The sequence below is a fragment of the Triturus cristatus genome, chromosome 12, assembly GCF_964204655.1.
Source record: "Triturus cristatus chromosome 12, aTriCri1.1, whole genome shotgun sequence".
NCBI lineage: Eukaryota > Metazoa > Chordata > Amphibia > Caudata > Salamandridae > Triturus > Triturus cristatus.
Window position 1 is genome coordinate 128,009,268 of NC_140595.1, and position 24,765 is coordinate 128,034,032.

The 24,765-nt window shown below is 43.4% G+C and overlaps 1 pseudogene; it reads right to left on the bottom strand.

Moving 5' to 3' along the window:
• LOC146772868 (rho guanine nucleotide exchange factor 11-like) overlaps positions 1-24,765 on the bottom strand; it is a 256,324-nt pseudogene that overhangs the window by 201,034 nt on the left and 30,525 nt on the right.

Sequence of the window (24,765 nt, forward strand, 5' to 3'; positions counted from 1 at the left end):
CTTTTGTTTGCAGGCTGTGATTGCACCCCAATCTTCCTTTTTTGTAGTTAATAGACGTGGCAGTACCTGTACTAGTAAACCTGGTAACAGTTTAACTTTATCCCCGAGCCCTGAACCTGCAGTTCGGGCCCTTTCTTCCTCTGCTAATGCTGTCCAGTCTATCTTTTGGTCTCCCACTTCCCACTCTTTTTCTTTCAGTTTTTCATAGATGCCAGCAGGCAAAAGCACCTTTAATATCGTCATAATATCAGGAAAGGTGTACTCTCCCATTAGTAACATGTCTTTAATTTCTCGGTGGAAACCCGCTGGGTCTTTGTCATGACTAGGTACTACTTTCTTCATTTCTAATAATTCCATTTTTGATATGGGTGTGTAAACAAATACACGGTCAAACTCATTGTCTTCGCCTTTTATTGGGTGCACTTCTCGTAAAGGATTTTGTCTATCCATATAGTACGGCGTTCTTTCTCTGTGGGGCAGCGAGAGAGAATCCGGATTTACAAAAAGGACATACTGTTTACGTGACACTAATATCTCTTTAATTAGCTTGTTACTAGAACCTCTCCATCTGTTCGTGAGTAGTTCCGTTAATATATCAGGTAAAGGACCAGGGTCAGCATGTTGGCTCTTATATAATATAAGGAGTTGCTGAATCATATAGATTCCAGCTAAACGTTGTTCGTCTGCACTGAGTTTAAAAAAAGGGTGTGCTACGGTCTCATCACCGTATTTTTCAGGACTGTCAATCCAGTGAACAGCTGATCTGGCTAATTCTTGCTCATCCATGGAATCGAGGAGGTGGTAACCCCTTCGTTCTCGTAGTATTTTATCTGCGGCTTGAAACAAATGTTCAGGAGACTTCAGATTTATTACAGGCGTCGGATACGTTCTGCTATTATTTGGGCATACAGAGTGTATGGGATCAGAAAAACATCTAGCATTATCACAGGATCTTCCTCTGCCTACATAGGCTATGGTCTCTGACTGTCTTGCGGAATTCCCTGATTCGGACACTTCATCTTGCTCGAACTCGTCTGTTCCCAATCTTTCTTCATGAATACGCTCTATTTCTCTACGGATTTTTCGGCACATGGCTATTATACAATTTTGCTTATCGTGTCTCCCTTCTGATATATTCTGGCTCCATCTTGTAAGAATAAGCATTGCATTCGGGTCTACCCCCGGACGGTCTTGATTTCTGATCACACAGTTTATGAGGAAACGTAACAGTTCCCCCTGTATCTCTACTTTCTGGAATTCCATAGCTCTGTTAATACATCCTGGATCTCGTCCTGTTTGAACAAAATGGTATATGTTATCTAGATGCGTAGTCATTCCTGGTAACCTTGCTAAATACTCTGCGGCTCGCCTGATGCGTAATGATGCCAGGACCATTTCGTCCTCTTTACCAACCACCGGGTCATATCTACAATTTACAAGGAGTTCCTTAAGCGTACGTTCACTTACGAATTTAGGTGTACGTGAATGCGCTGATTCTTGAAAGACAAGTTTATTTATTCTGGGTGGTGTAAAGGTATTGCTAGCACCTCCCGTGGCCCCATCTGGGGCGTCGGGTGTGAATGGGTTCGTTGAACGTGACACAGCAACTATGGGTGTCGATACCACTGTAGAATCGACTGCGGGGACAGATGTGCTTGCCGAAGCTTGTATCGGGACTTGCTGTTGCACGGGGTCGGATACCTGATCCTGACGTTGAACCCCTCCGCCAGACGGTCTATGTAGTGTGGCGTTAGCATACTCGGGAGCTGTGTCGTCTAGATATGAGGAAAGAAAAACGTCTTCTGCGGTTCTGGGATGCCCTTTTTGATGTACCTTAATTGGAAATAACGGGGGTGGCAAGTCTTTTGGCATCCCTGGAACAGCCTTTGGTAGTCCTTCGGCTAGAAGGGGATACATACCATTCATAAGAGCATTTCTTTGTCTATTTACTTGTTCTGACTTCACTCGGATACCTTCCTCAATTAATAGATTTTCTTGAACTTTATTTGAACTTTCTTTACTCCTCTCTTCTTGTCTACGTGCTTTTTCTGTACGTCTATGAGATTCTTTACGCCATAACTCAACAGCGTCTTTCTGTGACTGTCTGACCTTTCTTTTCCATAACTCTTCCTCCACTTTCATGATGCACTCTGCATCCCAGGTTCCCGCTGCGGGCCACCTTTGACTTTCCGGCAATCCCTTGGTATAATCTACCCATAGATCAAGAAACAATATGGCATCTAAGCCATGCTTGTGGTACATAAAATGCCCTGGAGTGTCCCTAGGAGGAATAGGAACTGCTTCTTCAAGCACCCCTTTTCTGGTAGTAATCTGTCTTAACTTCGAGAAGAGCGGCATATTGACAACTGATCTGATACTTACTCTTGAATTCACTTAATACGAAAAACACAATAATGAACAGCGAACAAAGAACAATCATTCATACCACAATATGCAAGACATTTGAACACTTTAAACATTGAACATTAAACATTTTAACAATAACCGACAATGATGACAGTCTGCCTAACTAATCACCACGCTGAATTCTTGACAATAACTGAATACTTCGGAATACTTGATATACTGCTAAACAGTACATATACACTGCTAAACAGTGCAGACCGGATTTGTGTACCCAAATCCGTCTTGACCGGCACAACCTATGTGCGCGTCAACACGCCTCCTCGGCGATGGTACTCACCGAGTAGCTCCTTGAAACGGAAGGCCTCAGAGAATGGACAGGACTCGATGACTGCGGACAGCGGACCCTCTGGACATCGGGATTTCGGAAAACCTGGTGGGCTTCTGTATACCTCGGATCTTGCTCTCTCAGCTAGGCTCTGGTCGGGATACTTCGCACTTCTCACCGCCTCGTCTGGGTTGATCGCAGCCTCAGTCGCCCCCGCTTGACCGGAGGGAGCTTACAGGAAATCCTGCTGGTACGCGTTTATGGTCCGTCCAGCTGTGGCAGGAGACCGGGCCTGCAACGCACCGCCGGCGCGTGAGATGAGAAAGTGTCCCTATTCGGGCGCCATTATGTGGTAAATATTCTTTTTACCGAAACTGAATTTCATACGGAATCTTTAAAATAAAGTAAAATAGCTCAGAATAACAAGAGGCAGAATCCGTGGTATAAGAGGGTTTCTAAATGGGCTTTATTCCATCCAAAATGGCCGACTCGAGTCGCGGCCTTCAGGTTCCGTCACCACGAGGGTTCAGGAAGTGAAGTACAATACTTTATTGACAAGAAGTAACTTTTATAGGTCATACATTTACAATGAAACAAGTGCAAAAAGGCGTAACAATTGATAAGATAAATTAACATAGTGATACGTAATCGAAACTAGGCGTAATAAGGAGCAAAAAGAAACATGATTGGCTCTGATTATCTTACATAGGTGGATCTATACGATAATACTTAACATGGATGCGTGCGCAGCAGCATGACGTGTGATTGACGTGCAACTAGGGGGTGAAGGGGACTTGACATTTAGCTCTACATGTGGAGACGAGAAGTCTAGGGGGTCATGTCAACCTAATCCCAAATCATATCTAACATCCTATGTTTAGAGAACTATGTTATCCACAAGGAAGGACTCTCGGACAGAATCTATTCTATACTAACTGTATGTGCGTGTACAAGCGTCTAAGTGTCTATATGAGAAGCGAGGGGCAGAAAACTTTCCATGGCAACAGGGCTATGAATCACTTGCAGGAGGACGGAAAGGCTGAGTCCTTTGCTTGTGAGCTAAAGGAAATGTTTACCTAAATCACTAGACAGGAATGCATCGGCTGAAGAGCAAAATAGATAATTCGAAGGTGAAATACAGCTTCTTGGCAGGCAGGCGAAAACTGGCCGAGGCAGGCACCGTTAGCTGCACAGGGAGTAGGACAAAGTTCATGGATACAGATGCGAGCTCAAGCTGAAACTGTCAGAGACAGAGAGCAGGGAAAGGCTTTGAGGAAAGAATCGGGCCTACTTGCCTGAACTGTAAAAATGGAGTACCTTAGCCATATAAAGTCGGTGGCTTTTCATACTTAGGAATTGAATATCCAGCCCATTGATGGCGGATCTGACAGAGAACATGTCGACGGTAGACACACATATGTTTGCGTCTTGGAAACTGGAACTGGAGGGAACATACATGTACTTGTGACATGCACATAGAATCGTTGGGGTCCAAGATAGGGGACATAACTGATCAGGAAAATCCACATTTCCACAATTGGATCCGGAAACTTTAGAGCAGTACTTTACTTCTGTACTCTGTTAGGTGGTGCGAGCGGCTCTGCACCAAAGTCAAGGTGGAAGGGAGCCTTTGATCTTAAACAGCAACTAGTCTGAGAAGAGTTTTGTATAAGGTGGGTTGACAGAAAGGGCCTGCAGCTCGCTCACATGCCTAGTCGATGATATGGAGATGATGAAGACAGTTTTTAATGTCAACTGTGCAGCGGTTCAAATGGGGGGCACATTGAAAAGTTGAAAACCAGGTTCACGTTCCACTGTAGCATCACAGTGTTGATGGAAACGAATGTTGCATCCTTTCAAAACTCTCATCCACAAACAGTTGACAAACATAAAGGCGGCAGATCTGGTACCCGCAGAAAAGCCGAAAGGGATGACACATAGCCTGAACAGTGCCCAAAACAAGTCCTTCCTGGGCCAAAGACGAAACAAACAACAAAACATAAAATTGGCTTACACCGGATCCTCTTGTCAGGTGGCGCACTAAGCCACAAATGTGTCCGAAAGACTGCTGCACATCGATTTTGTACAGAGCCAACTGACTGCTAAGAATCACGACCAGCTCTGAAGCACCACAAGCAAATTCATGCAAATCCATAATCTACATCCACTTTCCGCAGTTGGAGCATGGCTTGAAACTTGAAGTTTTGAAGAAGGGGCAATTTCCATGGCATGCTGGGGTCATTGAATTTTGGGGTTGGTACAACCGATGAAGTGCGCCTCCTGCGGGTGAGCAGGAGAAACTGTTGGTTGGTGATTAGTGCCTAGGAGTATTCTAAAGAGGAATCTGCAGTTGAAAGTATCGTTCAGAAATCACCATATTCTCTGCCTGGAATTATCAACCATCCACAAAACCACAAGCCTGGTCCGAAGTTATCTTCACCTTTTCTTTGCAACCCAGACAACTTCTGATTTACACTAGGGGTGGGCGGAATTTGCGAAATTCACTTTCGCAAATTATCGCGAAAATGTTAAAAATCTCCGCAAACACGCGGAAATATTGCGAAGATGCAGAAGTTTTTTTCCCGCCCGTTCGCGGTATGTTCTGCGTGGTCGCGGCTCGCCAACTTACCCATGCGGTTGCTCGCGGGCGCGGCCATCTTGTTTTCACTTGTCTCGCGGTGCATGATCGTGAGAAGAAAGACGTGATCGCGCGACGAATGATGTTACTGCGGGCGCGAACTGTCGCGAGACAGTGCAAATGGCTACCAACAATCCAACATCTCGTGGAGAACGCGACCGGATCGGGAAAACTTGTCGGCGAACGCGGGGATTCAGGTAAGGCGATCGCGCGCACGCAAGAATGTATTATTTTACAGTGCGAACAAGCAAAAAATTTCTGGTAAAATGCGGATTGCGGAAATTTTGACATTTTCGCGCTCTCCGCGGAACGCGAAAATGTCAAATTATCGCAATTTCCGTGAGCGGAACGGATTTTTAGCCAGGCCTAATTTACACACAAGCTTCTTTTTACAAAACTTATTATTGTGTAATCTCCATTCAGCTTATACAGTAACAGCACACTGGACTCACTGCTTAAATTACTACCTTTTGCTGTGTAATCCAAGAGGTGTAATATTCAGGATCAAGGTGAACAACGTGTTCAGCTGCTCCAACTGTAACATAGGCAGTTGCCAATCATTTGTAACTGCATTGTAAACAAGCCTGTAACCCAACTGTGCCCCACAATCATTGTACACTAAGAACTGAATTATGCCAAGTATAGACATTAACGATTGTCAATAAATCATGATAGTAATATGTATCAATCCCCCAGCAGCCTCTTACTGTGTATTTTAATCATCACGGGGAGATTGGGAAATAGCAGCAAGAACTCTTTCTTAGACAGAAGTTTCTTTTTCTTCATACGCTCGTAGAAATTGAGTTCAAGCGCTCGGAAGATCCTTGAGTAAAACATCTCCGTTCTAAACAGCTCTGCAACAAGATTGAAAAAAAATTAGGACTGTGCATATCGAGTAAGAGACAATTGGAATATAAATATTGGAATGACAGAATGATCAGAATGCAATTCACCTTTTATTACGGCGATGTACTAAGCAGAACCACCTGAACCCACGCATTATAACTGAATAGGCAGCTTGTCCAAGATCACACATTTAAAATGGGCAAAAATCAACCACTACCCAAAAAATTACTTAAATTCAAAATAACTGCAAATGTACCCTTTGTCCTGAATCATTAGACCATTATATATATATTTTTTGTCCCAGCTATGCAGAGTTTAGGAAAAAGTGACTTATACCCCTATCATTTAGGAGACCAGTAGATGCTCTGCAAGTTCATAGATCAAATTCTACAGCTAGTGTTCGCCATATCAGGGTACCTGCTTTATACTTGGCGCGTTAGGTCTAAGTTGTTAACTGCAAAGTAAAGAAGAGGACAACACAGGCCTTGGCATAGTATGTTAATAACACAATGACTTTTTTGATAATATTTATTTTTCTCTTTTGTTGTTAACTGGCCATACGTTTCTATTCACTTTATTATTTTACATTTTTATGATTTTTATGATATGACAATCATTCATAGTATATTGTATTTTAGCAAGGAAGATTGTTGTTTATACATTTTGTGAATGATCTCTACTTGATCGAATAAGGAATATCAATCTATCTAACTGCAAATATGTATTTTTCTGGTTGGGCCAAAAACTGCAAAAAATGAAGCAAACGCTACATCTATAAATTTACACAAATCATTAACAGAAAAAGCACTGGCAAAATCAAAAGTAAGGTTTGTCTGCCAGTCTATTGGCTTTGTCAATGCTTGTTTTATCATGTTTTTGAGAAAATATATTGTTGGTCAGCTGCTGGTGCCTCACCAATAGTAAAAAAAAAAAAAGGAAATTGGCTAAAAGCAAAAATATACTTTGGTATCAAAAGCACATCTTGCCATAGTAGAGCCTGGCTCTGAAGGGAACTACTGTACGCGACGATGTGCTCCTTATGAAAGAGCAGAATGCAGTCACGCACACTAAAGAGAGCCCACAGCCGAAGTGGGACGATGCACTGCCCTATTCTGTAGGGGGAGTGATACAACTAAAGAAGAAGGCATTAAGAGGGCTGGCTGATAGCCTCAAACAGTAAGGTCGGTGTTTATATTCACTGAAAAAAACAAAGTTTAAAGTAACGTTATAGTTAGGTGAAATGTTCAGTAACAACATAATGTTTTCAACTAAACAAAAGCACAGAAATTCACTAGTTTTAGTTATAGTAAGTAACTATAACTCGCATCCCCACCATGCACAGTTTTCTGATCAATAATTTAACCCCTTCTGTGCCACGCCCTTTCCCCCTCCTGTGCCGGGCGTTTCATTAGTGGGTGGGGTTCATGACGAGATAGTCTCGTCATGGGCACAGCGCAACCGTGCTCCATGATGAGACTATCTCGTCATGGGCACAGAAGAGGTTAATTGCAAATATTGCAGTGATGTTATCAATGATGTCATAGAAGAAGTCATGAGTGATGTAATATTTGGGGTAATTGGCAGTGCATGGAGTGGGCATGAGTTACAGTTACCTTCGGGCACGAGTTATAGCTACTTGAGATAACTACAGCTGGTGAATTTCTGTGGCTATTAGAGTTTAAAACATAATGTTGTTACTGAATATTTTATAAAACTATAACATTACTTTAACCTTTGTTTTTTTTCAATGAACTTCAAGGTTTTTTTTTTACCTAAAGTAATATTTTATTATCATATGTAAAACCAAATGACTGCCATGCATGGCCTTGGGTCTGGCTGTAGGGCCTGGCGTGTGGCCACTACCTGTGGCCAACCCCTCACAGGCAGCCAAACCCACCCCTTTGGCAATGCATGGCAGGGGATGGGGGGGTTGGCCAAAGGCCAGGCATAGAGGGCCCCAAAGGGCAAGCTCTGGTGGCAACAAACCTCTCCCGTGCCTTCGCACACAACTCCCACTCTCCCACCCTGCGAGAAGACGTAATTGGTTGGATAAGATTAAACTACCAAGTCTCTCGAGGGAACAGCGTGATCTTTTGGATAGTGAAATCACTGAAGACGAAATCAGACTGGTAATTAATAACTCCAAAAAAGGCAAGGCGGCAGCGCCTGACGGCCTTCCAGCAGAGTTATATCGCCTTCTTAAAGAACCTATCATTCCTGTGCTATCTCGACTTTTTAACAGCATATTAGTCGATGGAGATGACCCTCCGGGGTCTTGGAGTGAAGCGACAGTCGTTCTAATATTAAAACCAGGAAAATCTTCTACTGACTGTGGTTCTTATCGCCCCATATCACTCCTCAATTTTGATTATAAAATTTTTACCGCCATCCTCTCAAAAAGGTTAGGGGGCGTAGTGGACAAGATTATCCATCAAGATCAGAAGGGCTTTGTCCAAGGGAGGCAATTAACAGATCTTACTTACGATCTAATAGGTGCTATCGACATTGCATCTTCTTTTTCGCTTCCCTTGGCAGTTTTAACATTAGACGCAACAAAGGCCTTTGATCGGGTCTATTGGCCATACCTCTTGGAAGTGATGAGAAAGTTTAACTTGGGAGCCGGCTTCTGCCGGGCAATTGAACTATTGTATAAAGCTCCGAGTGCTAGATTACTTGTTAATGGGGCTCTGACAGATCCTTTTACCATCACCAGAGGAACGCGACAGGGCTGCCCCATTTCCCCTCTCCTGTTTAATTTATATATAGAACCCTTTGCACAGGTCTTAAGAGAAGATCATAATATCATCCCTTTTAAACTAGGAGAGTGGGAAAGGAGAGTGGCACTGTATGCAGATGATATATTAATTTTTACAGCAGATCTTGACAGTGCCTTTAACTCGATCATCACACGTGCAGCAGAGTTTGGCTTGATCTCGGGTTACGAGATTAACCCAAGTAAAACTGAGATCATGGCTTGGAACATGGAAACTACGTATTATCATATCGTCCCTAACATGAGATACCTAGGAATTAGAATAACTCAGGAAGTGGAAAAGATCCCAGAATATAACCTTAAAATTTTTTTTAGAGAATGTCAAATTCAGTTGAACTCATGGGTGCATCTTCCTTTATCGATTTTGGGTAGGATTAACCTGGTCAAAATGTCTATTTTCCCTAGGTTTTTGTTTCTGTTCGGTGCTATCCCACTGGCCTTTGATATGAAACAACTGGCAAAATGTCAAGGAGCATTAAATTCATTTATCTGGAAGCATAAGGTTACAAGGATAGCATGGAAGAAGCTCTGGCGGAAAAGGGAGAAGGGGGGCCTGGCTATGCCCGACCTCCAATATTACGCATGGGCATTTCACTTGTCTCATTCTCGTATGCTGTTGAAGACACCCACTAGCACTACAGAGGGACACCTGTTCCGGGCCATGCTGAGGGGCTCAGGTTTGTCAGAAGATGGCTTTTTGTTTAAATTCGGAGACCCTAAATTCTTCAAAAAAGTTAAATTAAAAATCCTCCGGTCATTAGCTAGTAGCTGGATAGCAATAAGAAGGAGAATAGGGCTGGGCTACTTTTCAAGAAAGGCCCCAATATGGGATTCCCCCGGCACTCCTGCATGCCTCCGTGATAGCTTGAGTATGTCTTTAAGAGATGCAGGGTTCCTAACGTGGGGAGACCTACTGGACGGTGCTGCCCTCCCTCCTTGGGATGTGCTCTATGAGATGGTTGGGCCTGGACTCTCAAAATTTAAGTATATCCAACTGAGAAGCTGGGCACAATCACAGGCTAAGAGTACCAGGCCTTTAGGAAGGGAGAGTAATCTAGAGGAGCAACTGGTCTCAAAGCCTAGAGCAAGAAGGGAGGTCTCTTTCTGGTATTGGGCAATAGTAGAGGAAGTAGATGGCGAGTTTAAACTAGCAGATGATCTATGGGGGCAGCAGATGAGCATGCAATGTGACCCGATTTGGAGGGATTCATTTAATACACTCTTCAGAATTGTTAAACCTGCTTGGCTTAGACGTAATCACATTTTTACAGCCCATAGAGCTTACCTTTCTCCTCTCAGGCTATCAAAATTCCAGCCCGATAAAGCATGCAATAAATGTGGCCTCCTCGCGGCATCGGACATACATATGTTTAAAGACTGCCCTCTGTTACAGAAATTCTGGGGTGAAGTTTTTTCATCAATGGAATCCATTCTTAGGGTCCCTCTGACCATCAGCTTACCCCTAATTATTTTTGGCTTGGTCGACACTATTAGGGGGCCTGCAAGATCTTTACTTTTCTACGCAATTCTTATCGCTAGAAGACAAATATGCAAATACTGGGTTGAGGCCTCACCACCGACTCACTCAGAATGGTTGACATCGTTGTATGAAGTGTCTAAAGTGGACATGGCTAGATCCTGTAACAAGAAAAATTTGGCTTTTTGGGATTTACTGAGGTCATGGAGATAGGAGTCCGGGGTTTTTTTTTTTTTTTTTTTTTTTCCCCGGGTCCTATGATTATGCCTGCATTTCTCCTCGGACTAATAACAAAAGGGCCTCCCAGCACTATGGTCCGGCAGAATACGAAATATCCTTGATGGAGCAAAAAATCTTGTACCCACGATCCTCCCTCGGGTAATTGGAATGTCTTCGGCTGAGGTGCTGCAAACAAAACAGCTGGTTCAACGGGACATCCTATGTGGGGTAAGGCAAATGAGGACAAAAAAACAGAAAAAAGAAAAAAAAAAAAAAAAACAACTCCCACTCTATATGTAAAGCACTCCTATCATCTTTCTCCAGAAATTATCAATAATTGCAATCAAATATATATTCCAATAGTGGCAAACAACATTTAAAGAACTTTTTTGGAGCTACATGTCTGTAACTCTTTCTTTTTACACAGTTTTTAATTTTACATTTCGATATGAAAAATTTGAAAATAAATAGTCAGAGATATATAATTTTTTCTTTAAGAAAATAATAAATAAAACAAATATATCTCTGTAATCCCTTATAGCGTTTTACACCCCAGAAACTAAAATGGTAAAAATAACCACATCAAGGCCATGTAGTTTATGTGATACATCAGCAACACATAAAATACCTCAAAGCGACCAGCCCCTAGGTGACAATGCGATCCCAGCTGCAGAGCAAAAGCTGTAGCCTGGGAAATTCCTTTAAAAATATGGTAAGTTTTCCTGGGGTCATGGTTTCAATGATCCAGAAGAATTATGTTTCTTTTTTCTAGTGTTGCTGAGGGGCAGAAGCAGTCCCTACAGCCCCCTCACAACATACACAAATATTGGTGATGTCTCTGCCCCTTCTAGGGACATCACCAAAAACTAAATATATGTAAATAGCTCTCCCAGGGCATTATTGGGTGCTCTATGAAGGAGCAGTGAATACTAAATGAGTGGCTGTGTCTGCTCATTTATTATTCACTGTTTGCAATTTTTAAATATTTTTATGGATGTCCCTGTTCTACCCAGGACACCCACTGTTTTTTGCAGTAGCCGGCATAAAGTATTTTTTTTTAATGCATAATGGTGTGCCCCGTGCCAACTGGGGCACGCCACAGATATCGCCATGTTGGGTACTATGAGGGCCGGATCAGGGCCCCCACAGCCCCCTGCACCTGCAGGAGCCGGCATGTTTTTCTTTGTTTTTAAATAGCATGTCCTGGTGCCCACCCATAGCATGTCACAAACAGCCTTGCCTCACCCCGGGCACCCCACAGCTGGTCTAACGTTGAGGTCTACTGGGAGGCCCAGGGCCCTCGCAGCCCCACCGACTCCCCAGTATGCACCCATCCCGGGTGTAGCAGGAGCCGGCATTGCTTTAACCCCGCAAGAACAGTTTTCTCGTGCTCCCATAGAGGGTCAGGGGAAGCAATTAAAGCATTTCCCTGTTCTTGAGTGCAGGCAGGGCCGTTCTTTGTTCTCCCATCAGGTGGGGCAACCGTGGCAGATTCCCTGCACACGCTTGTGGGGAGGGACACAAACGGTGTCCCATGGATTGGGGATCATGGGGCTAGGGTAGAGTTCCATTTTAATTAAGTTATCGGCCCCAGGCGATGGGGTGCCTGGGGCCTTGTGAAGGCATGGGGAGTGGGGCTACAACGCCCTCCCCTGAAACATGCCATATGCCTCACCCACTTCCCACCAGAAGGGTCTTTAAATAGAAATGGTGAGAGCCCATGCTTTCCTTTTTTCAGTTTTTATTTTGCCGCAGTTTCACAGCTCCCCCGTGAATTTACAGCAATTTTATTTTCAAAAAATATTTTGACCCCAGACAACCCCACCACCAGGCATCGTGGTTCAGGGTATCCCTTTCCTGCCGCCTTATGTTTTTCTCATTTCTTTAGGATTTGGGAGATGGCTGCCACCACTTCCTGGTTGAGGGAGTGGCACCCACTCAGATTTCAGGTTGAGATCGGTCAGCTCTGCGGATCCTCCACAACGTGATATGTACAATTCTTTTATACCTTCTTTTTTTCAAAACTGATAAATGGATTGCCACCAAAACACAAAAAATCATTCCTTCTGGTCCAACAGCTAGCTTACTCACAACTTTGATCTAAATCCGTTCTGCGGTTTAGGCTGTAGCTGTGTCTAAGGTGGCTATGGATCACCCCGAAAATGTCTATGTGTAAACTAATCACATACTAGCACATGTGTGGAGATTTGTTAAGTGGCGCCAAAGTTATTAGCAACACAAAAAAGGCATATCCTATAGAAACACGATGCTAACTATGATTCCACCACTGGTTAATATATACATATATTTAAAGTGGTTATAGGTAGGTTAACATGTCACTGATAACATTTATGTTTTGAATTTTAAATAAACAAAAAATTCACCAGTTATAGAAGAGCTAACTATAACTTGCGCCCGTGGTGCTAACTATAACTTTCGTCCAGCCATTCACTACTTATGACCTCACATATTACATCACAGATGACATTTTCTATGACATTTATGACATCACTGATGACATCTTTGGCCGTGCGCACTAGGGGGTGACCATAGGGCTTGGCCTGCTGACAGACCCTGTGGTCAAATCCCCAGCAGGTGGCCAACCCCATGCCGGGCACAGCGTTTGGCATGTGCCAGACAGAGTTGCCCTTCGGGCCCCGGGACCCCATCGAAAACAAATATTGGGGGGAGAGATTGTGCAGCTTCCCCAAACCTTAACTGACTCTGAGGATGTTATTCGGACAAACTATCGAGTGACATTAATTTCGAGTTTTTAAAATCCTGTCACAGAAGTATCGTGATGCAGGAATATTGTTGACACAAATATTGTTTTTTAAGGTAAATAATATCGTTTTCAAGAATATTGTTGTTGTTAATATTGTAGACAATAATATTGGTGTAAAAAATATTTATTTTTAATTATCTTTATGAGTTTTAAATAATACTGTAATGGTATATGATATATATATATATATACATATATATATATATAAATATATATATATATTTTTTTTTAATTTAAATATTTTTATTCCACCATCGGTTCAGGTACATTTATACTGAAACATCCGTAAAGAATAAAACATTCTTAAACAAGAAAAAAGGAAAGAGAAAACAAATCCTGAGAGCCTACAGAGGCGCAGTACAGTACTATTAAGTTACAGAATATAGCAGCTCTGACAAAAAAAAGGGTTACACAAAGATCAAAACATAAACAGCAAAGATAGTTACTCCAATATGTTTAAATCACTGGATTGTACCTGGAGTGCATTCATCCTGATTTTCCAATCTGTTACAGGGGCCCAAATAAGTTTCCCTAATTTCCTAGTCTTCCACCCTTTCTTCTCATACAGACCCTTTCCCAAATAAAACATAGCTAAGTCGTGTAAGTCATTGTTGAAATGTGGGGGGATTAGGGGCCACCCATGCAGATGACACACAAATTCTAACCACAGCCATGGCAAGAAGTGCAAATTTCCGGTGAGCTAACAGCGTTCCGTCTCGAGCCACACCTAAACCCATCAGCCCGGCAGACAGTTTTATTTGGATCCTCAGGGTTTGCTCCTTAAAATCCTCTATAGCTCTCTTAAGAGGTTGCAAGGCAGGGCAAGAGGCAAACATATGAAGTATATCTGCCTCGTCGCCTTGGCAACGGGGACAAAAAATACCATCAGTCCCACCCCATTGAGCTATCTTAGCTGGGGTGTAATAGAGTGAAACAAGTGTTTTAAAATGTTGTGCTTGGAGGCTCGCTACTCTTAAAAGGGTGTAGCCAAGCTTAAGCAATGCCCTAAATTCATCCCCTTCAGTGTTCAGCTTCCGCTGCCATTTCTCAGGGTGTTTTTCTAAATCATCGCCCTGTAGTTGTCTCAGCTCTTTATAAATCTGGGCGATTGTACACCCATCAGGGTTTTGGACACTTCCATTACTGGATCTCTTGAGAAAGCTTTCGCTCTCCCCTTCTTCCTTAATATAGAGGAACGGATCTGGACGAATTTTAAAAATTCCCTGTGATCGAGGTTAAAAAGGATTTGGCCTTTCTCAAATGAGAGTATAGCATCTGGTTCAAAACGATCCCCCATCGTCTTCACCCCTAAAGCATCCCATCGCCACATAATTCCATCGTGAAAAATCTCGGGGAGAGGCAGATACCCAAATAAAGTAGTATAATAATTCATTCTTCCTAACCCCAGCTTTTTGCTGACGCCAGTCCAGACCGCTACTGCTGCCCCAAGGGTCTTGAATTTAACTTTTTTATAATAACTGGCTTCCCTGAATCACAAAAGCCAATTAGGGGCTTCTCTTTCTAACAGTAATTCATATACATCCGGAGAAGCATCGTTCCTCAACTGGTCAATGACCTTTCCACCCAATAACCCTCGGATGTATTGGACCACCGTGGCCCAATAATATATTTTTAAATCAGGGACCACCCAGCCCACTCTTTCCCTAGATAGGGACATATATCTAAGCGCTCTTCTCGTCTTCCCTTGAGCCCAAATAAATCGGTTAATCAGCCTCTCCATTTCTTTAAACCAACGATTTTCAAATTTCAGAGGTATCGTCCTGAATAGATACAACATTTTGGGCAGGAATATCATTTTGATAATGTTGCATTGACCCACAATCAAAAGATGCAAAATATTTAGCCTATCAAAGTCTTTCTTGGATTTTTGAATCACGGGGACAAGGTTCTTTTTCGACAACTTTACCTAGTTCTGATGTTATAATAAACCCAAGATAGGTGGCAGATTCAGTTACTCTTGGATCCGAGATAGAGAGCATGTCATAAACTAAAATTTGTGTCTTTTCACGGTTAAGCCGATAGCCTGAGATCGCCCCAAAGCATTCAGCCTCATGCTCTATTTCCATTAAAGCCACAGATGTATTTGCGGCTGTTATTGCCATTCATCAGATTATCCCAAAATCTTAGTTTCACATCTGTTTAGTCCAATAGGGAGGATACCCTTATTTGCCTCAATTTTCCAAATCAAAGGGTCAATATAAAAAGCAAATAAGAGGGGAGAGCATTGACTCCCCTGCCTCGTCCCTCGTGTGATAGCAATTGGGTTGCTTTGTCCCCCCATCAACCGGAGTTGAATCTTAGGATTCCTATATAGTCTCCTACACCCCAATTCTCAAGTACAGCCCAAAGATAGCCCCACAAGACCCTATCAAATGCCTTCTCTGTGTCTAGCAGGATAAGCGCCATAGGATCTCGCGTGACAGAGGTACCATCAAACAAAGTACAGACTCTGCGAATATGTTCAGCCGTGCCTCTGCCTGGGATAAACCCGTGCTGGCGGGGCGAGATCACCTTCCCAATCATGGTACTAAAATGATTCGCTAGGATTTTTGAAAAAAACATTGTGTTGCTATTCATTAGACTAATATATCTATAAGAACCAGGTTTGTTAGGGGGCTTTCCTTTCTTTAGATAAATGATCATACTAGCTTCTGCCCATGACTCTGGAGGTGTTTCCCCTTTCTGTGCCTGGCACATTACAAAACTTGTATCACCCCCCAAAGTTGAAAAAAACCTTATACAATTCTAGTGGGATTTGGTCAGGACCTACAGCCTTGTCCGATGGCAGTTCCTTTAGGGCTCCCTAAATGTTTTCATCTAAGAATCTGTTCTCCAAAGCCCTTGAGTCTTCTTATGAAAATGTCTGGCTGTGAGCAACGCTAAATATTCTTTTATGTTCTTGCGTTCCCTGAGCACATTTTCCCTGTATAAATTCTCATAATAGCTTTGAAATACCATATGTACTTCACTGGGTATTGTGACTACTTCCCCCACTGAATTTTTAATCTCTAAGATGTCTCCCCCGGAGGTCTTCTGTCTAGTCCTTGCAGCTAACATGTGCCCAACTTGTTCACTAAATTCATAGCAAGAGTGTCTCCGAGCCAAGAATGTTCCCCCTGCTCTTGCTGCCATGATTTCACCTGCTGCAGCCTTTGCTAAAACTAATTTCTGGAGGATCTCATCTTTATTTAAGCAGGTGGCAATAGACCTAACCAGTAGTTCTTCTATGTCTAAAATTGTTCTATGCATGGTCTTAATCTCAATTCCTTCTTTTATTCCGGTTCAGCGAATAGCTCAGAGTTTTCCCTCTGATTCCAGCCTAGAGAGCATCCCATACCACCCCATACCCAGCACTACCCCTGTTGATCTCTAGGAATTCCTCAAGCCATTTTTTCATATGTTGAACACATTTTGGGGCCTGTAGCAGGGTGTGTTCAGAAGTCCAGCTGTGTTCCGGCACGCCCCCCCCTCAATCCTTTGACCCTCCAGGACCCAAAGAATTGTGGTCAGAGATAACCAGAGAGAATTTCTTAATGGTACAAGTGGGGAGGAGAGAAGATGAGACCAAAAAAGAATCTAGCCGTGCTACAGCTCTATGGCTCTATGCGGTGCGGAGTAGTACGTGCTACCCCACTCCTGTGGTTTTAGTTGTGCCCAGGCATCTATGAGCCCATTATCATCCATCATCTGAATAAGGGCCCTGTGGACTTTTTTTTCCGACCTGTATATTTACTTGGATTCCCCTTCCGCAGTCCCTCTATGCCATTTATATTAAGATCACCACATACAATGATCGGTAAAGGCCACTTAGCCAGTTCAGAATTAAGAAAATCAAATATTTCGGGATCATCCCCGTCAACCCATAAATTGAACATAGAGTAAAATTAAATCCCTGTTCTTGACATTCAACAATTACCCATCAACCAAACCTATCAGTTAAACAAGATTTAAACACAATCACCCCTTCTGTGCCAATATTGCTACCCCCCCGTGTTCTAGTCCTCTGTGTGGTATGTGCTATTAATTAAAATCCCAACTGTTCTAAGAGAATTTTCCGCGTCCCCTCAATATGCGTCTCCTGTATGCAAACTATGTCAGCGTGTAATATCTTAAGCTGTTTCTTCACTATCTTGCATTTGGCAGCGTCGTTCAACCCGCATATATAAATCGTTGCTATACGCATGGTGTATATGTCTTATCACCCTGTCCCCGCATTCCTTCTCTTCCTTTTTCTATTTCTTGCCTTCCCACATTAACATCCTCGCACAATGGTGTTTTTTCATTTTCCCCCTCCCCAGTCCCCCTCCCGATAAACCTCTGCTTATCCCTGCCCTGCCATCCCTGTCCTCGTGGCGCTTCTCTCCCCCCTCCTGCAACGAGAGACAGGCAGACCTAAGGTCTCTGTGGTGGAGCCTGAGAGTCAGCTCTCCTTGTTGCCTAACTATGAGATGTTTTTCTGGTTTTTACAGCCCTTTCTTTTTTTTTCAATAAAGTTTCCCCCCCCTTTTGTTTCTTCCTAAGAAGTGCTACCCCCCCCCCCCCCCGTGGTCATCCCATCAGAAATTCGTACATCCTGGTGTTTCTTCCATAGGGTAGTCCGCCAAAGTACTGTGTTGTTACGGTGATAAAAAAAAAGGTGAAAAAATAAAGTACTAGCAGACGCACCCCCCACCCTACTTCAGTCTAGCTAATCAAAAGAGAAACATACAGGGTCTTGCCATTAAGTTTTTAGTTTTTCCGTGTAGTCTTTAGCTTTGATCTCTGAGGTAAAGACTCTTGTAATGTTCTTGTGGATAATCTTTAATCGTGCTGGGTTCATCAAAAAGCTTGTGCTCCCAAAGCTTGACAGGGCTGGATCAGTTCTCTTAATTTCCATCGACGTTCCACGGTAACCTTGGCATACACTTCCTCTCGAAGCAAAAAGTTCCCAAAATAAATTAGTATTGCCCTTGAAATGTTTTTTTCAAAGTCAAAGGGAAGCGGTGAACCCGCTGTATCTCTGTTTCCCAATTCCAGTGCTGGAGTTCTGGAAAGGCTCCCTTCATTAGTCTCAATATATAGGCCCGTATGTCATCCCCTTCTATTCCTTCTTTAATACCAAGTATCCGCAGGTTATTACGCCTTTGCCTATTTTCAAAATCTTCCATCTTCCATTGAAGATCCGTGAACTGTGTTGCATACGTTTCTCGTTTCTGCCTGTGCCTGAGTTCTGACCAAGCCATCTTCAAGTGTGCTAGTTCGCTCTTCAACATCTGTCAGTCTCGAGTTTATATTGGTGCAAGCTTTAGCCATTTTCCTTAAAGCACCCTGAAGTTTCTTTGTTGCTAGTCGATTTTTCTTTCCATCCATTTGGGTTTCTTCCTGCAGTAGCTTTATAGATTCGTAAATCATTTTCAAAGAGGGTGCAGCATCCTCCTCCTGTCCCAAAAGATCTGAATAAACACTCTGGGTAGCAGAGTAGTCCCATTTTAAGTTAGGGTCTGCATTGAGTCCGATGTTGTCTTCTGCTTCCATTTCCAATGGATGAGAGTCTCTATGTTTCTTCAGGAGCCTCTTTTTCCTGACCATCGTATCCTTCTGAAGGGTACTGAGACTGGAGCTGGAGAGCTGCACGTTGCTGATATCTTCTACATCAGAGGAACTGACTTCAGAGCCATCGGTCACTGAGTAAAATGTATCCCCGAGATCCAAAGTATCCTCCAACCCCTTAAAGCCTGTTGCCTCCTTGACTAACATACTGGTGTCCAGTTGGGCTGCAATGCCATCAGGCCATGCTTGTGCCAGGGAGGAGTGGGCTACGCTAACAGGATTGTCCCCCAAAGTTGAGACTGTCTGCCCGGATTCGGAAGACACAAGAGGTCTGTGTCTGTTGGCATCCTCAGGGCTTTCCGTAGTAATCTCGCCATGGATCTCATCCATTTAGGTTATCGCCTTGTCGACTGGCTGTATACTACAAGGGGCATCCCCCGTGCTTGAAGAGCTCAGCTGCTCCCCAGCATTGTCTGTATCAAGTTGTTAAATCGTTTTTGTGGCTAACCATCATGCCATTGCCATCAACTTGGGAGGTTGTGGTGAAAAAGTCTGTGATGCTATGCTGCCCCACTTGCCCTTGGAGAGCAAGCTGTAACTGTGGTAGTGGTTGAGAATATGCCATGGGATCTATTGGGCAAGCAATTTTCCCCTTGGTCCCCGTATTACTGTCATTTAGATAATTTTGCTTTGCAACCTCCTGCATCTCACCTTTCTTTGGGCCGTCCTGGGTCTGTTCCCCCTTAACTGGTATCCTGGGGTTGGAGTTTGTGCAGGCCACCGTCTTCACTCCCTTAGTGCAATGTGCCAAGATGCTGGAATTTGGCTCTGTACTTGCCTGCGTTTCGGGAGCTTTCACGCTTGTCGCCCAGTTGGGCTTAGGAGGCATCCTCACTTTCTCCAGTCTGTTGATGCAGCCCTGCGCCGTGAGCCACCCGATCCTTGCGGGCACTCCTGTATCTCCAGCCCCTCCTCTCCACCAGCCCTCGGTAGCTGCCGATCGGAGTGCTCTCCAAAACCAGTGTCAGAAGTGTCTCAAAAGGCTGAAGGATGTCGGGGTCGTTCGCCTTCAGCTGGTGAGTCATGGGGAGCATGAATTTACTATGTTTTTAGGGTGGTGAAGGTCCTTGTAGCCCTTAGAGCATTCTCGGCAACAAGGGGCAAGCAGCACAGCTGTCTCAATCAGACGCCATCTTGTCTCGTCCATGTTATATATTTTCATATAATTGTTGTTAATTATTTTTTAATATAGTTTGGAATTTTACGTTATTTAAAATTTTGATTGAATTGTTAATAGTAATTTATAGTGTTGTAGCAGTCTGTGAGGTTTATAGGGGTACAGGGTGAGAAGTAAATGAAGTTTAATAAATTAATAATTAAAAAAATAATATTAATGATGTCATTGCTAATTAGTTATATAAATTGAGTATTTTTTTAAAGTTATGTTTTAGGTGCAGGCTATTGGGTTTGTAGGGGTATAGGGTGGCTACTTAATTAAATAATAATTGTTTGATTATTAATTCATTCTTAAATATTTACTTGATCATTAATTATGTAAATTGAATAAATATAATTTTTTCAAGTTATGTTTTAGGTGTGAGTTGTCCCGTTTGTAGGGGTATATGGAAGAAAGTTAATTCCGTAATAAGTAATTAATTCTTATTATTTTTTAATTCGTTCATTGATAAATAGTTATGTAAATTGTGCAATTATTATATTTTGTAAGTTATATTTTAGGTGCAGGCTGTTGGGTGTGTAGGGCTATAGGGTAAGAAGTTAATTAGGTAATAATTTATGAATTAATTCATTATTTAATTGATAATTAACTATGTAAAATGTGTAATGATTATATTGTTTAGGTTATATTTTAGGTGTGGTTTGTTGGGTTTGTGTAGGTATAGGGTGGGAAGTTATTTAGGTAAATATGAAATTTTAGTTGGTAAATAATTTTAATTAAAATGTGTAATGTATTTATAATTATGTGAATTATTAAAACATACACAAATGCCCTACTGTTACACTGACTGGAGTGGGAATAGTAAATTTTACCCCTCTTGAGTCCAATTCTTACCCTACTGTTGCACCAAATGGATTTGACCTGCAGCAAGGCCACTTCCTCCTTCACAAACCAGTAACGATGGCATTTCGCAAACACTGGAACATGAGTCAGACAGAACCACAACCTCATAGGTCCTGCAAATACATTGTGGTATCTTTGGGCACCTACAGAGCAGTAACAGCCCTTTATAGAGCAATATGGGAAGATACACTCCTACCACTCGACACACAGTGCAACAAATGGGAGGGTGACCTGGGGATTCCCAGTCTCATTCCTGAAGGTGACTGGACTAAAATACTAGAAAGGATACCGAAAGTAGCCTTGAACTCTAGATTCAAATTGATTAATTTCTTTGTACTCAACAGGGCCGGCCTCACCCCTGACCGCATCATTAACATAAACGACGCAGCATGCCAAAGATGTGGGAAGATAGGAGCGGATTTCATGCACATGCTATGGCAATGGCCGAATCTGCAGCATTACTGGGTTGAGGTAACAAAAACCACTGAGGAGGTATTGGAAAAGGTACCTTGTTCCCCGAGCCACAGTCTGTTAGGCTGGTTCCCAAACACACCCAAATCTAAGATCACAAGTAGATTCCACGATCTAGCATTTGTAGTGGCAAAGAGGGAAATCACCAGAAACTGGAAGTACCCTAGGGGCCTTGAGCGACTTCCTGGAGAAAGGAACTGGGGAGATGGGCTAGCTATGAAGGAGAGGTCCTATTGTGAGATGCTAGGAGGGGCATAGGCACGCTGGACACAGTCGGAGACTGGGGGCACTAGTGGATTGTTTAAAGAATCCAGATTCCCAGTCACAAGAACCGGCTGCATCCCCATGCAGTTCCCTTGCCTCCCCCATTCACACTAGCTGGAATGGTGAATGAATGAGCTCATGTATAAATCAGGGCACACTAACCGCACCAGAAATATTGATTTCTATACAGATAATGGTACCATTATCTGTATAGGAAACAATATTTTTGTTTTCAATATTTTTGACACAATATTTTGGTAGCACAATATTTATTGTTATATAGTCTGTCAGTGAACGCTGGGAGACCTCATCACCAAATTCTAATAAAAAGGGAAAGGGGACGTGCAGCACCCCTTTCCGCATATTATTAGGCCCCATGGATCCCATGCCACATATAAATAAAAGGAGAGGGGTGCTGCACTGCACCCATACCTGATCTTTCATGGGCCCTAGGAAACCCCTCCCCAAGCCTTGTTAGGCCCTGGGGAACCGATCCCCTGGATCTAAATTACATAATTAAGGGGAGGGGAGCATGTGGCCCTCTTCCCAGAGGGAGCCGGCATTGTTCCATCCCAGAGGGAGCAGCTGTATTCTGCTTGCTCCCTCCAGGAGGGGGCAATATCATTTCTTTTTCCCTGCCTGCTGGGTTGAGAGCAGGGAAACAGAACACACACCTGCCCGCAAGCTGGAGGGAGCATCTTTAAGTCTCCTGCCTGCTGGGAGCAGACTTACATGTTTGTTCTGCCAAGAAGGAACAGTCAAGAGTTTCCCCACCCACAGGAGTGCAGGCAGGGAAGCTATTGTGTCTCGGGATGGGCTTCCCAGGGTAAGGGGTGAGGAGGGTCCTTTTGGTCCCACCACACAGTGCCTACTGAGGCCTACCCCCTTTTATATTTATATATATGCTAAATTAGGATGGTGGTGGGAATCCCAAAGTGTCCGCTGCGGACCGAAAGTCCGTCCGCCATGGTTCCGCAAGGTGGTCCTTTTTTGCCCGCCTTGAGGTACAAGAACACAGGGCAGCACTGCGGCAGTGCCGCACCGCCGTAGGGATTACGGAATCCCTTTAAGCCTGTCAGACAGGTGGAGGCTGTATTCGGGGGCCGTTGCAGGCCCCCTCTGTGTGGGGGGTGCACTGGGGGGTACCCATGGTACCCCCCTGCATTTCCATGCACCAGGTGGCAGGCACCGCATGGTGCCTGCCACGTAGTGCAGGGAAATGCAGTGCAAGCACTTTTGACATTGCGTACGGTGCTGCAGTCAGCAGCACCGTCCACAATGTTAAAAGCCCAGGATGCGCCCCCAGTGTGGCGGGAGCATCCTAATATGTGTGGTGGGACCGCTGCACTTCTGAAGGGCGGTCCCAGCACCGCAACGATGGCGGGCGGACTGATGTCCGTCCGTCATCATAATGAGCCCCTAAGTTCCTGAGTCTTCCAGCAACATTTTTCTCATGCAGCTGGCAGCCAATCAGAGTGTCCACTCCCGTGGAAGCGAATGGGCCCATGCGAAAAAAATCTCCCAGGACCAGTCAGAACACTCCATTATTTAGAAATAGGTTTGAGGGACTCTCGCTAGCATCCCTTGAACCCAACTGTCCACATAAACAAATATTTTTAAACCATAATATCTTAAAAACGACTAAATAGATAGACACTAAATTGCAAAAAGCACAATCTGCGAACCAAGACCTGGCTACCTGTGATATTTGGTCTAATTCCCTTCAGCAGTTTTTGCGGTAGCGCTGGCTAAAGAAGTATATGGAAAATACATGGGGATTTTGTGTTTTGAGAGCTCCCTTTTTTCTTGGCCTTGCTTGATGGATCACCCCAAACCTTCCATGCTCAAACTAGGCAAAAACAAGAGTACGTTTTGTGAGATTCGTCAAATGGCACCAAAGTTATTAGCAACACACAAAAAAAGCATTTTCTACGGAAACACTGACCTAACTATAATTGCCCTGTGGCGACTGCCACTGGGTAAAATATCAATAAATAAATAAATAAATAAAAGATCAATATAAAAGCTTAAGACTCTTTCATGGTCCAGTCGATGAAGTCTCTCCGCCTCTCTGAAGTGGTGAAGAGGATTAAAGATGGGAGTGAAATGGAGTCACAAACTTGGTTCTCAACACTAGTTTGTCTGGAAAAAAGGTGGCACGTTGGCTACACCAAGAGAGCTTGGAGCGCACTCACGAGATAAGCTGAAGCGACGGCAGGGAGTCAGACAGTTCTGAGAGTCAGAAGAGGCATGGAGTAGCTATGCATTAGCTTGAAGATGGTGCACAAGAGGAGCATCAGGAACAAATAGAGATCCCACTATGGTACCAAGGCTGGACGAACGAGGCATCAGGCGCTTCCTCAGGAGGCTGGAAGGGTGGGGGGCAGGTTTGTTAGTGGGGGACATTTTTGCAGCTGTGCAGTCGTTTTGAAAGCACCCATTGCAGAGTTCCTTGTATATCCAGCAGTTTTCAGGAAACAAGAAAAGTGTCAAGATAACTCTGGTGATTAATGTACCTACTAGAGAGAGATAGGAGTTTTGTCTAGTGGCAGTTTTGACTCATCTAAGGTAGCGCAGAGGGTTAACATGCCTGCAGCAAAGGACGTGTGCCATGCAGATAACTGAACAGTATTGTATGTGCATAGCTTAGTGGGTTACTGCTTTTGGCACAGGGGCATTTTTGTTACTGTTCATTTCATAAATTATTCTCATAATCTGAGCTATGAAGTGTAATCAAAGAGCTACACGGAAACTGCATGGTACAGGTTGGGAAGTTATATATATTTTTTGAGTCTTTCATTATCCTAATGTTTCTAAAAAGGTTTGTGTGAGTAGAAATAAATTCTTATTAGTAAAGCCAACCCTAGCCACTGTGTTATGTTCCGAATCCAGGGTTTGTGCTTTTCTACACCAAGCATTGTTACATTTCCTATACACTGATTTACACACGTATTGCTCATTGTCTCTGTA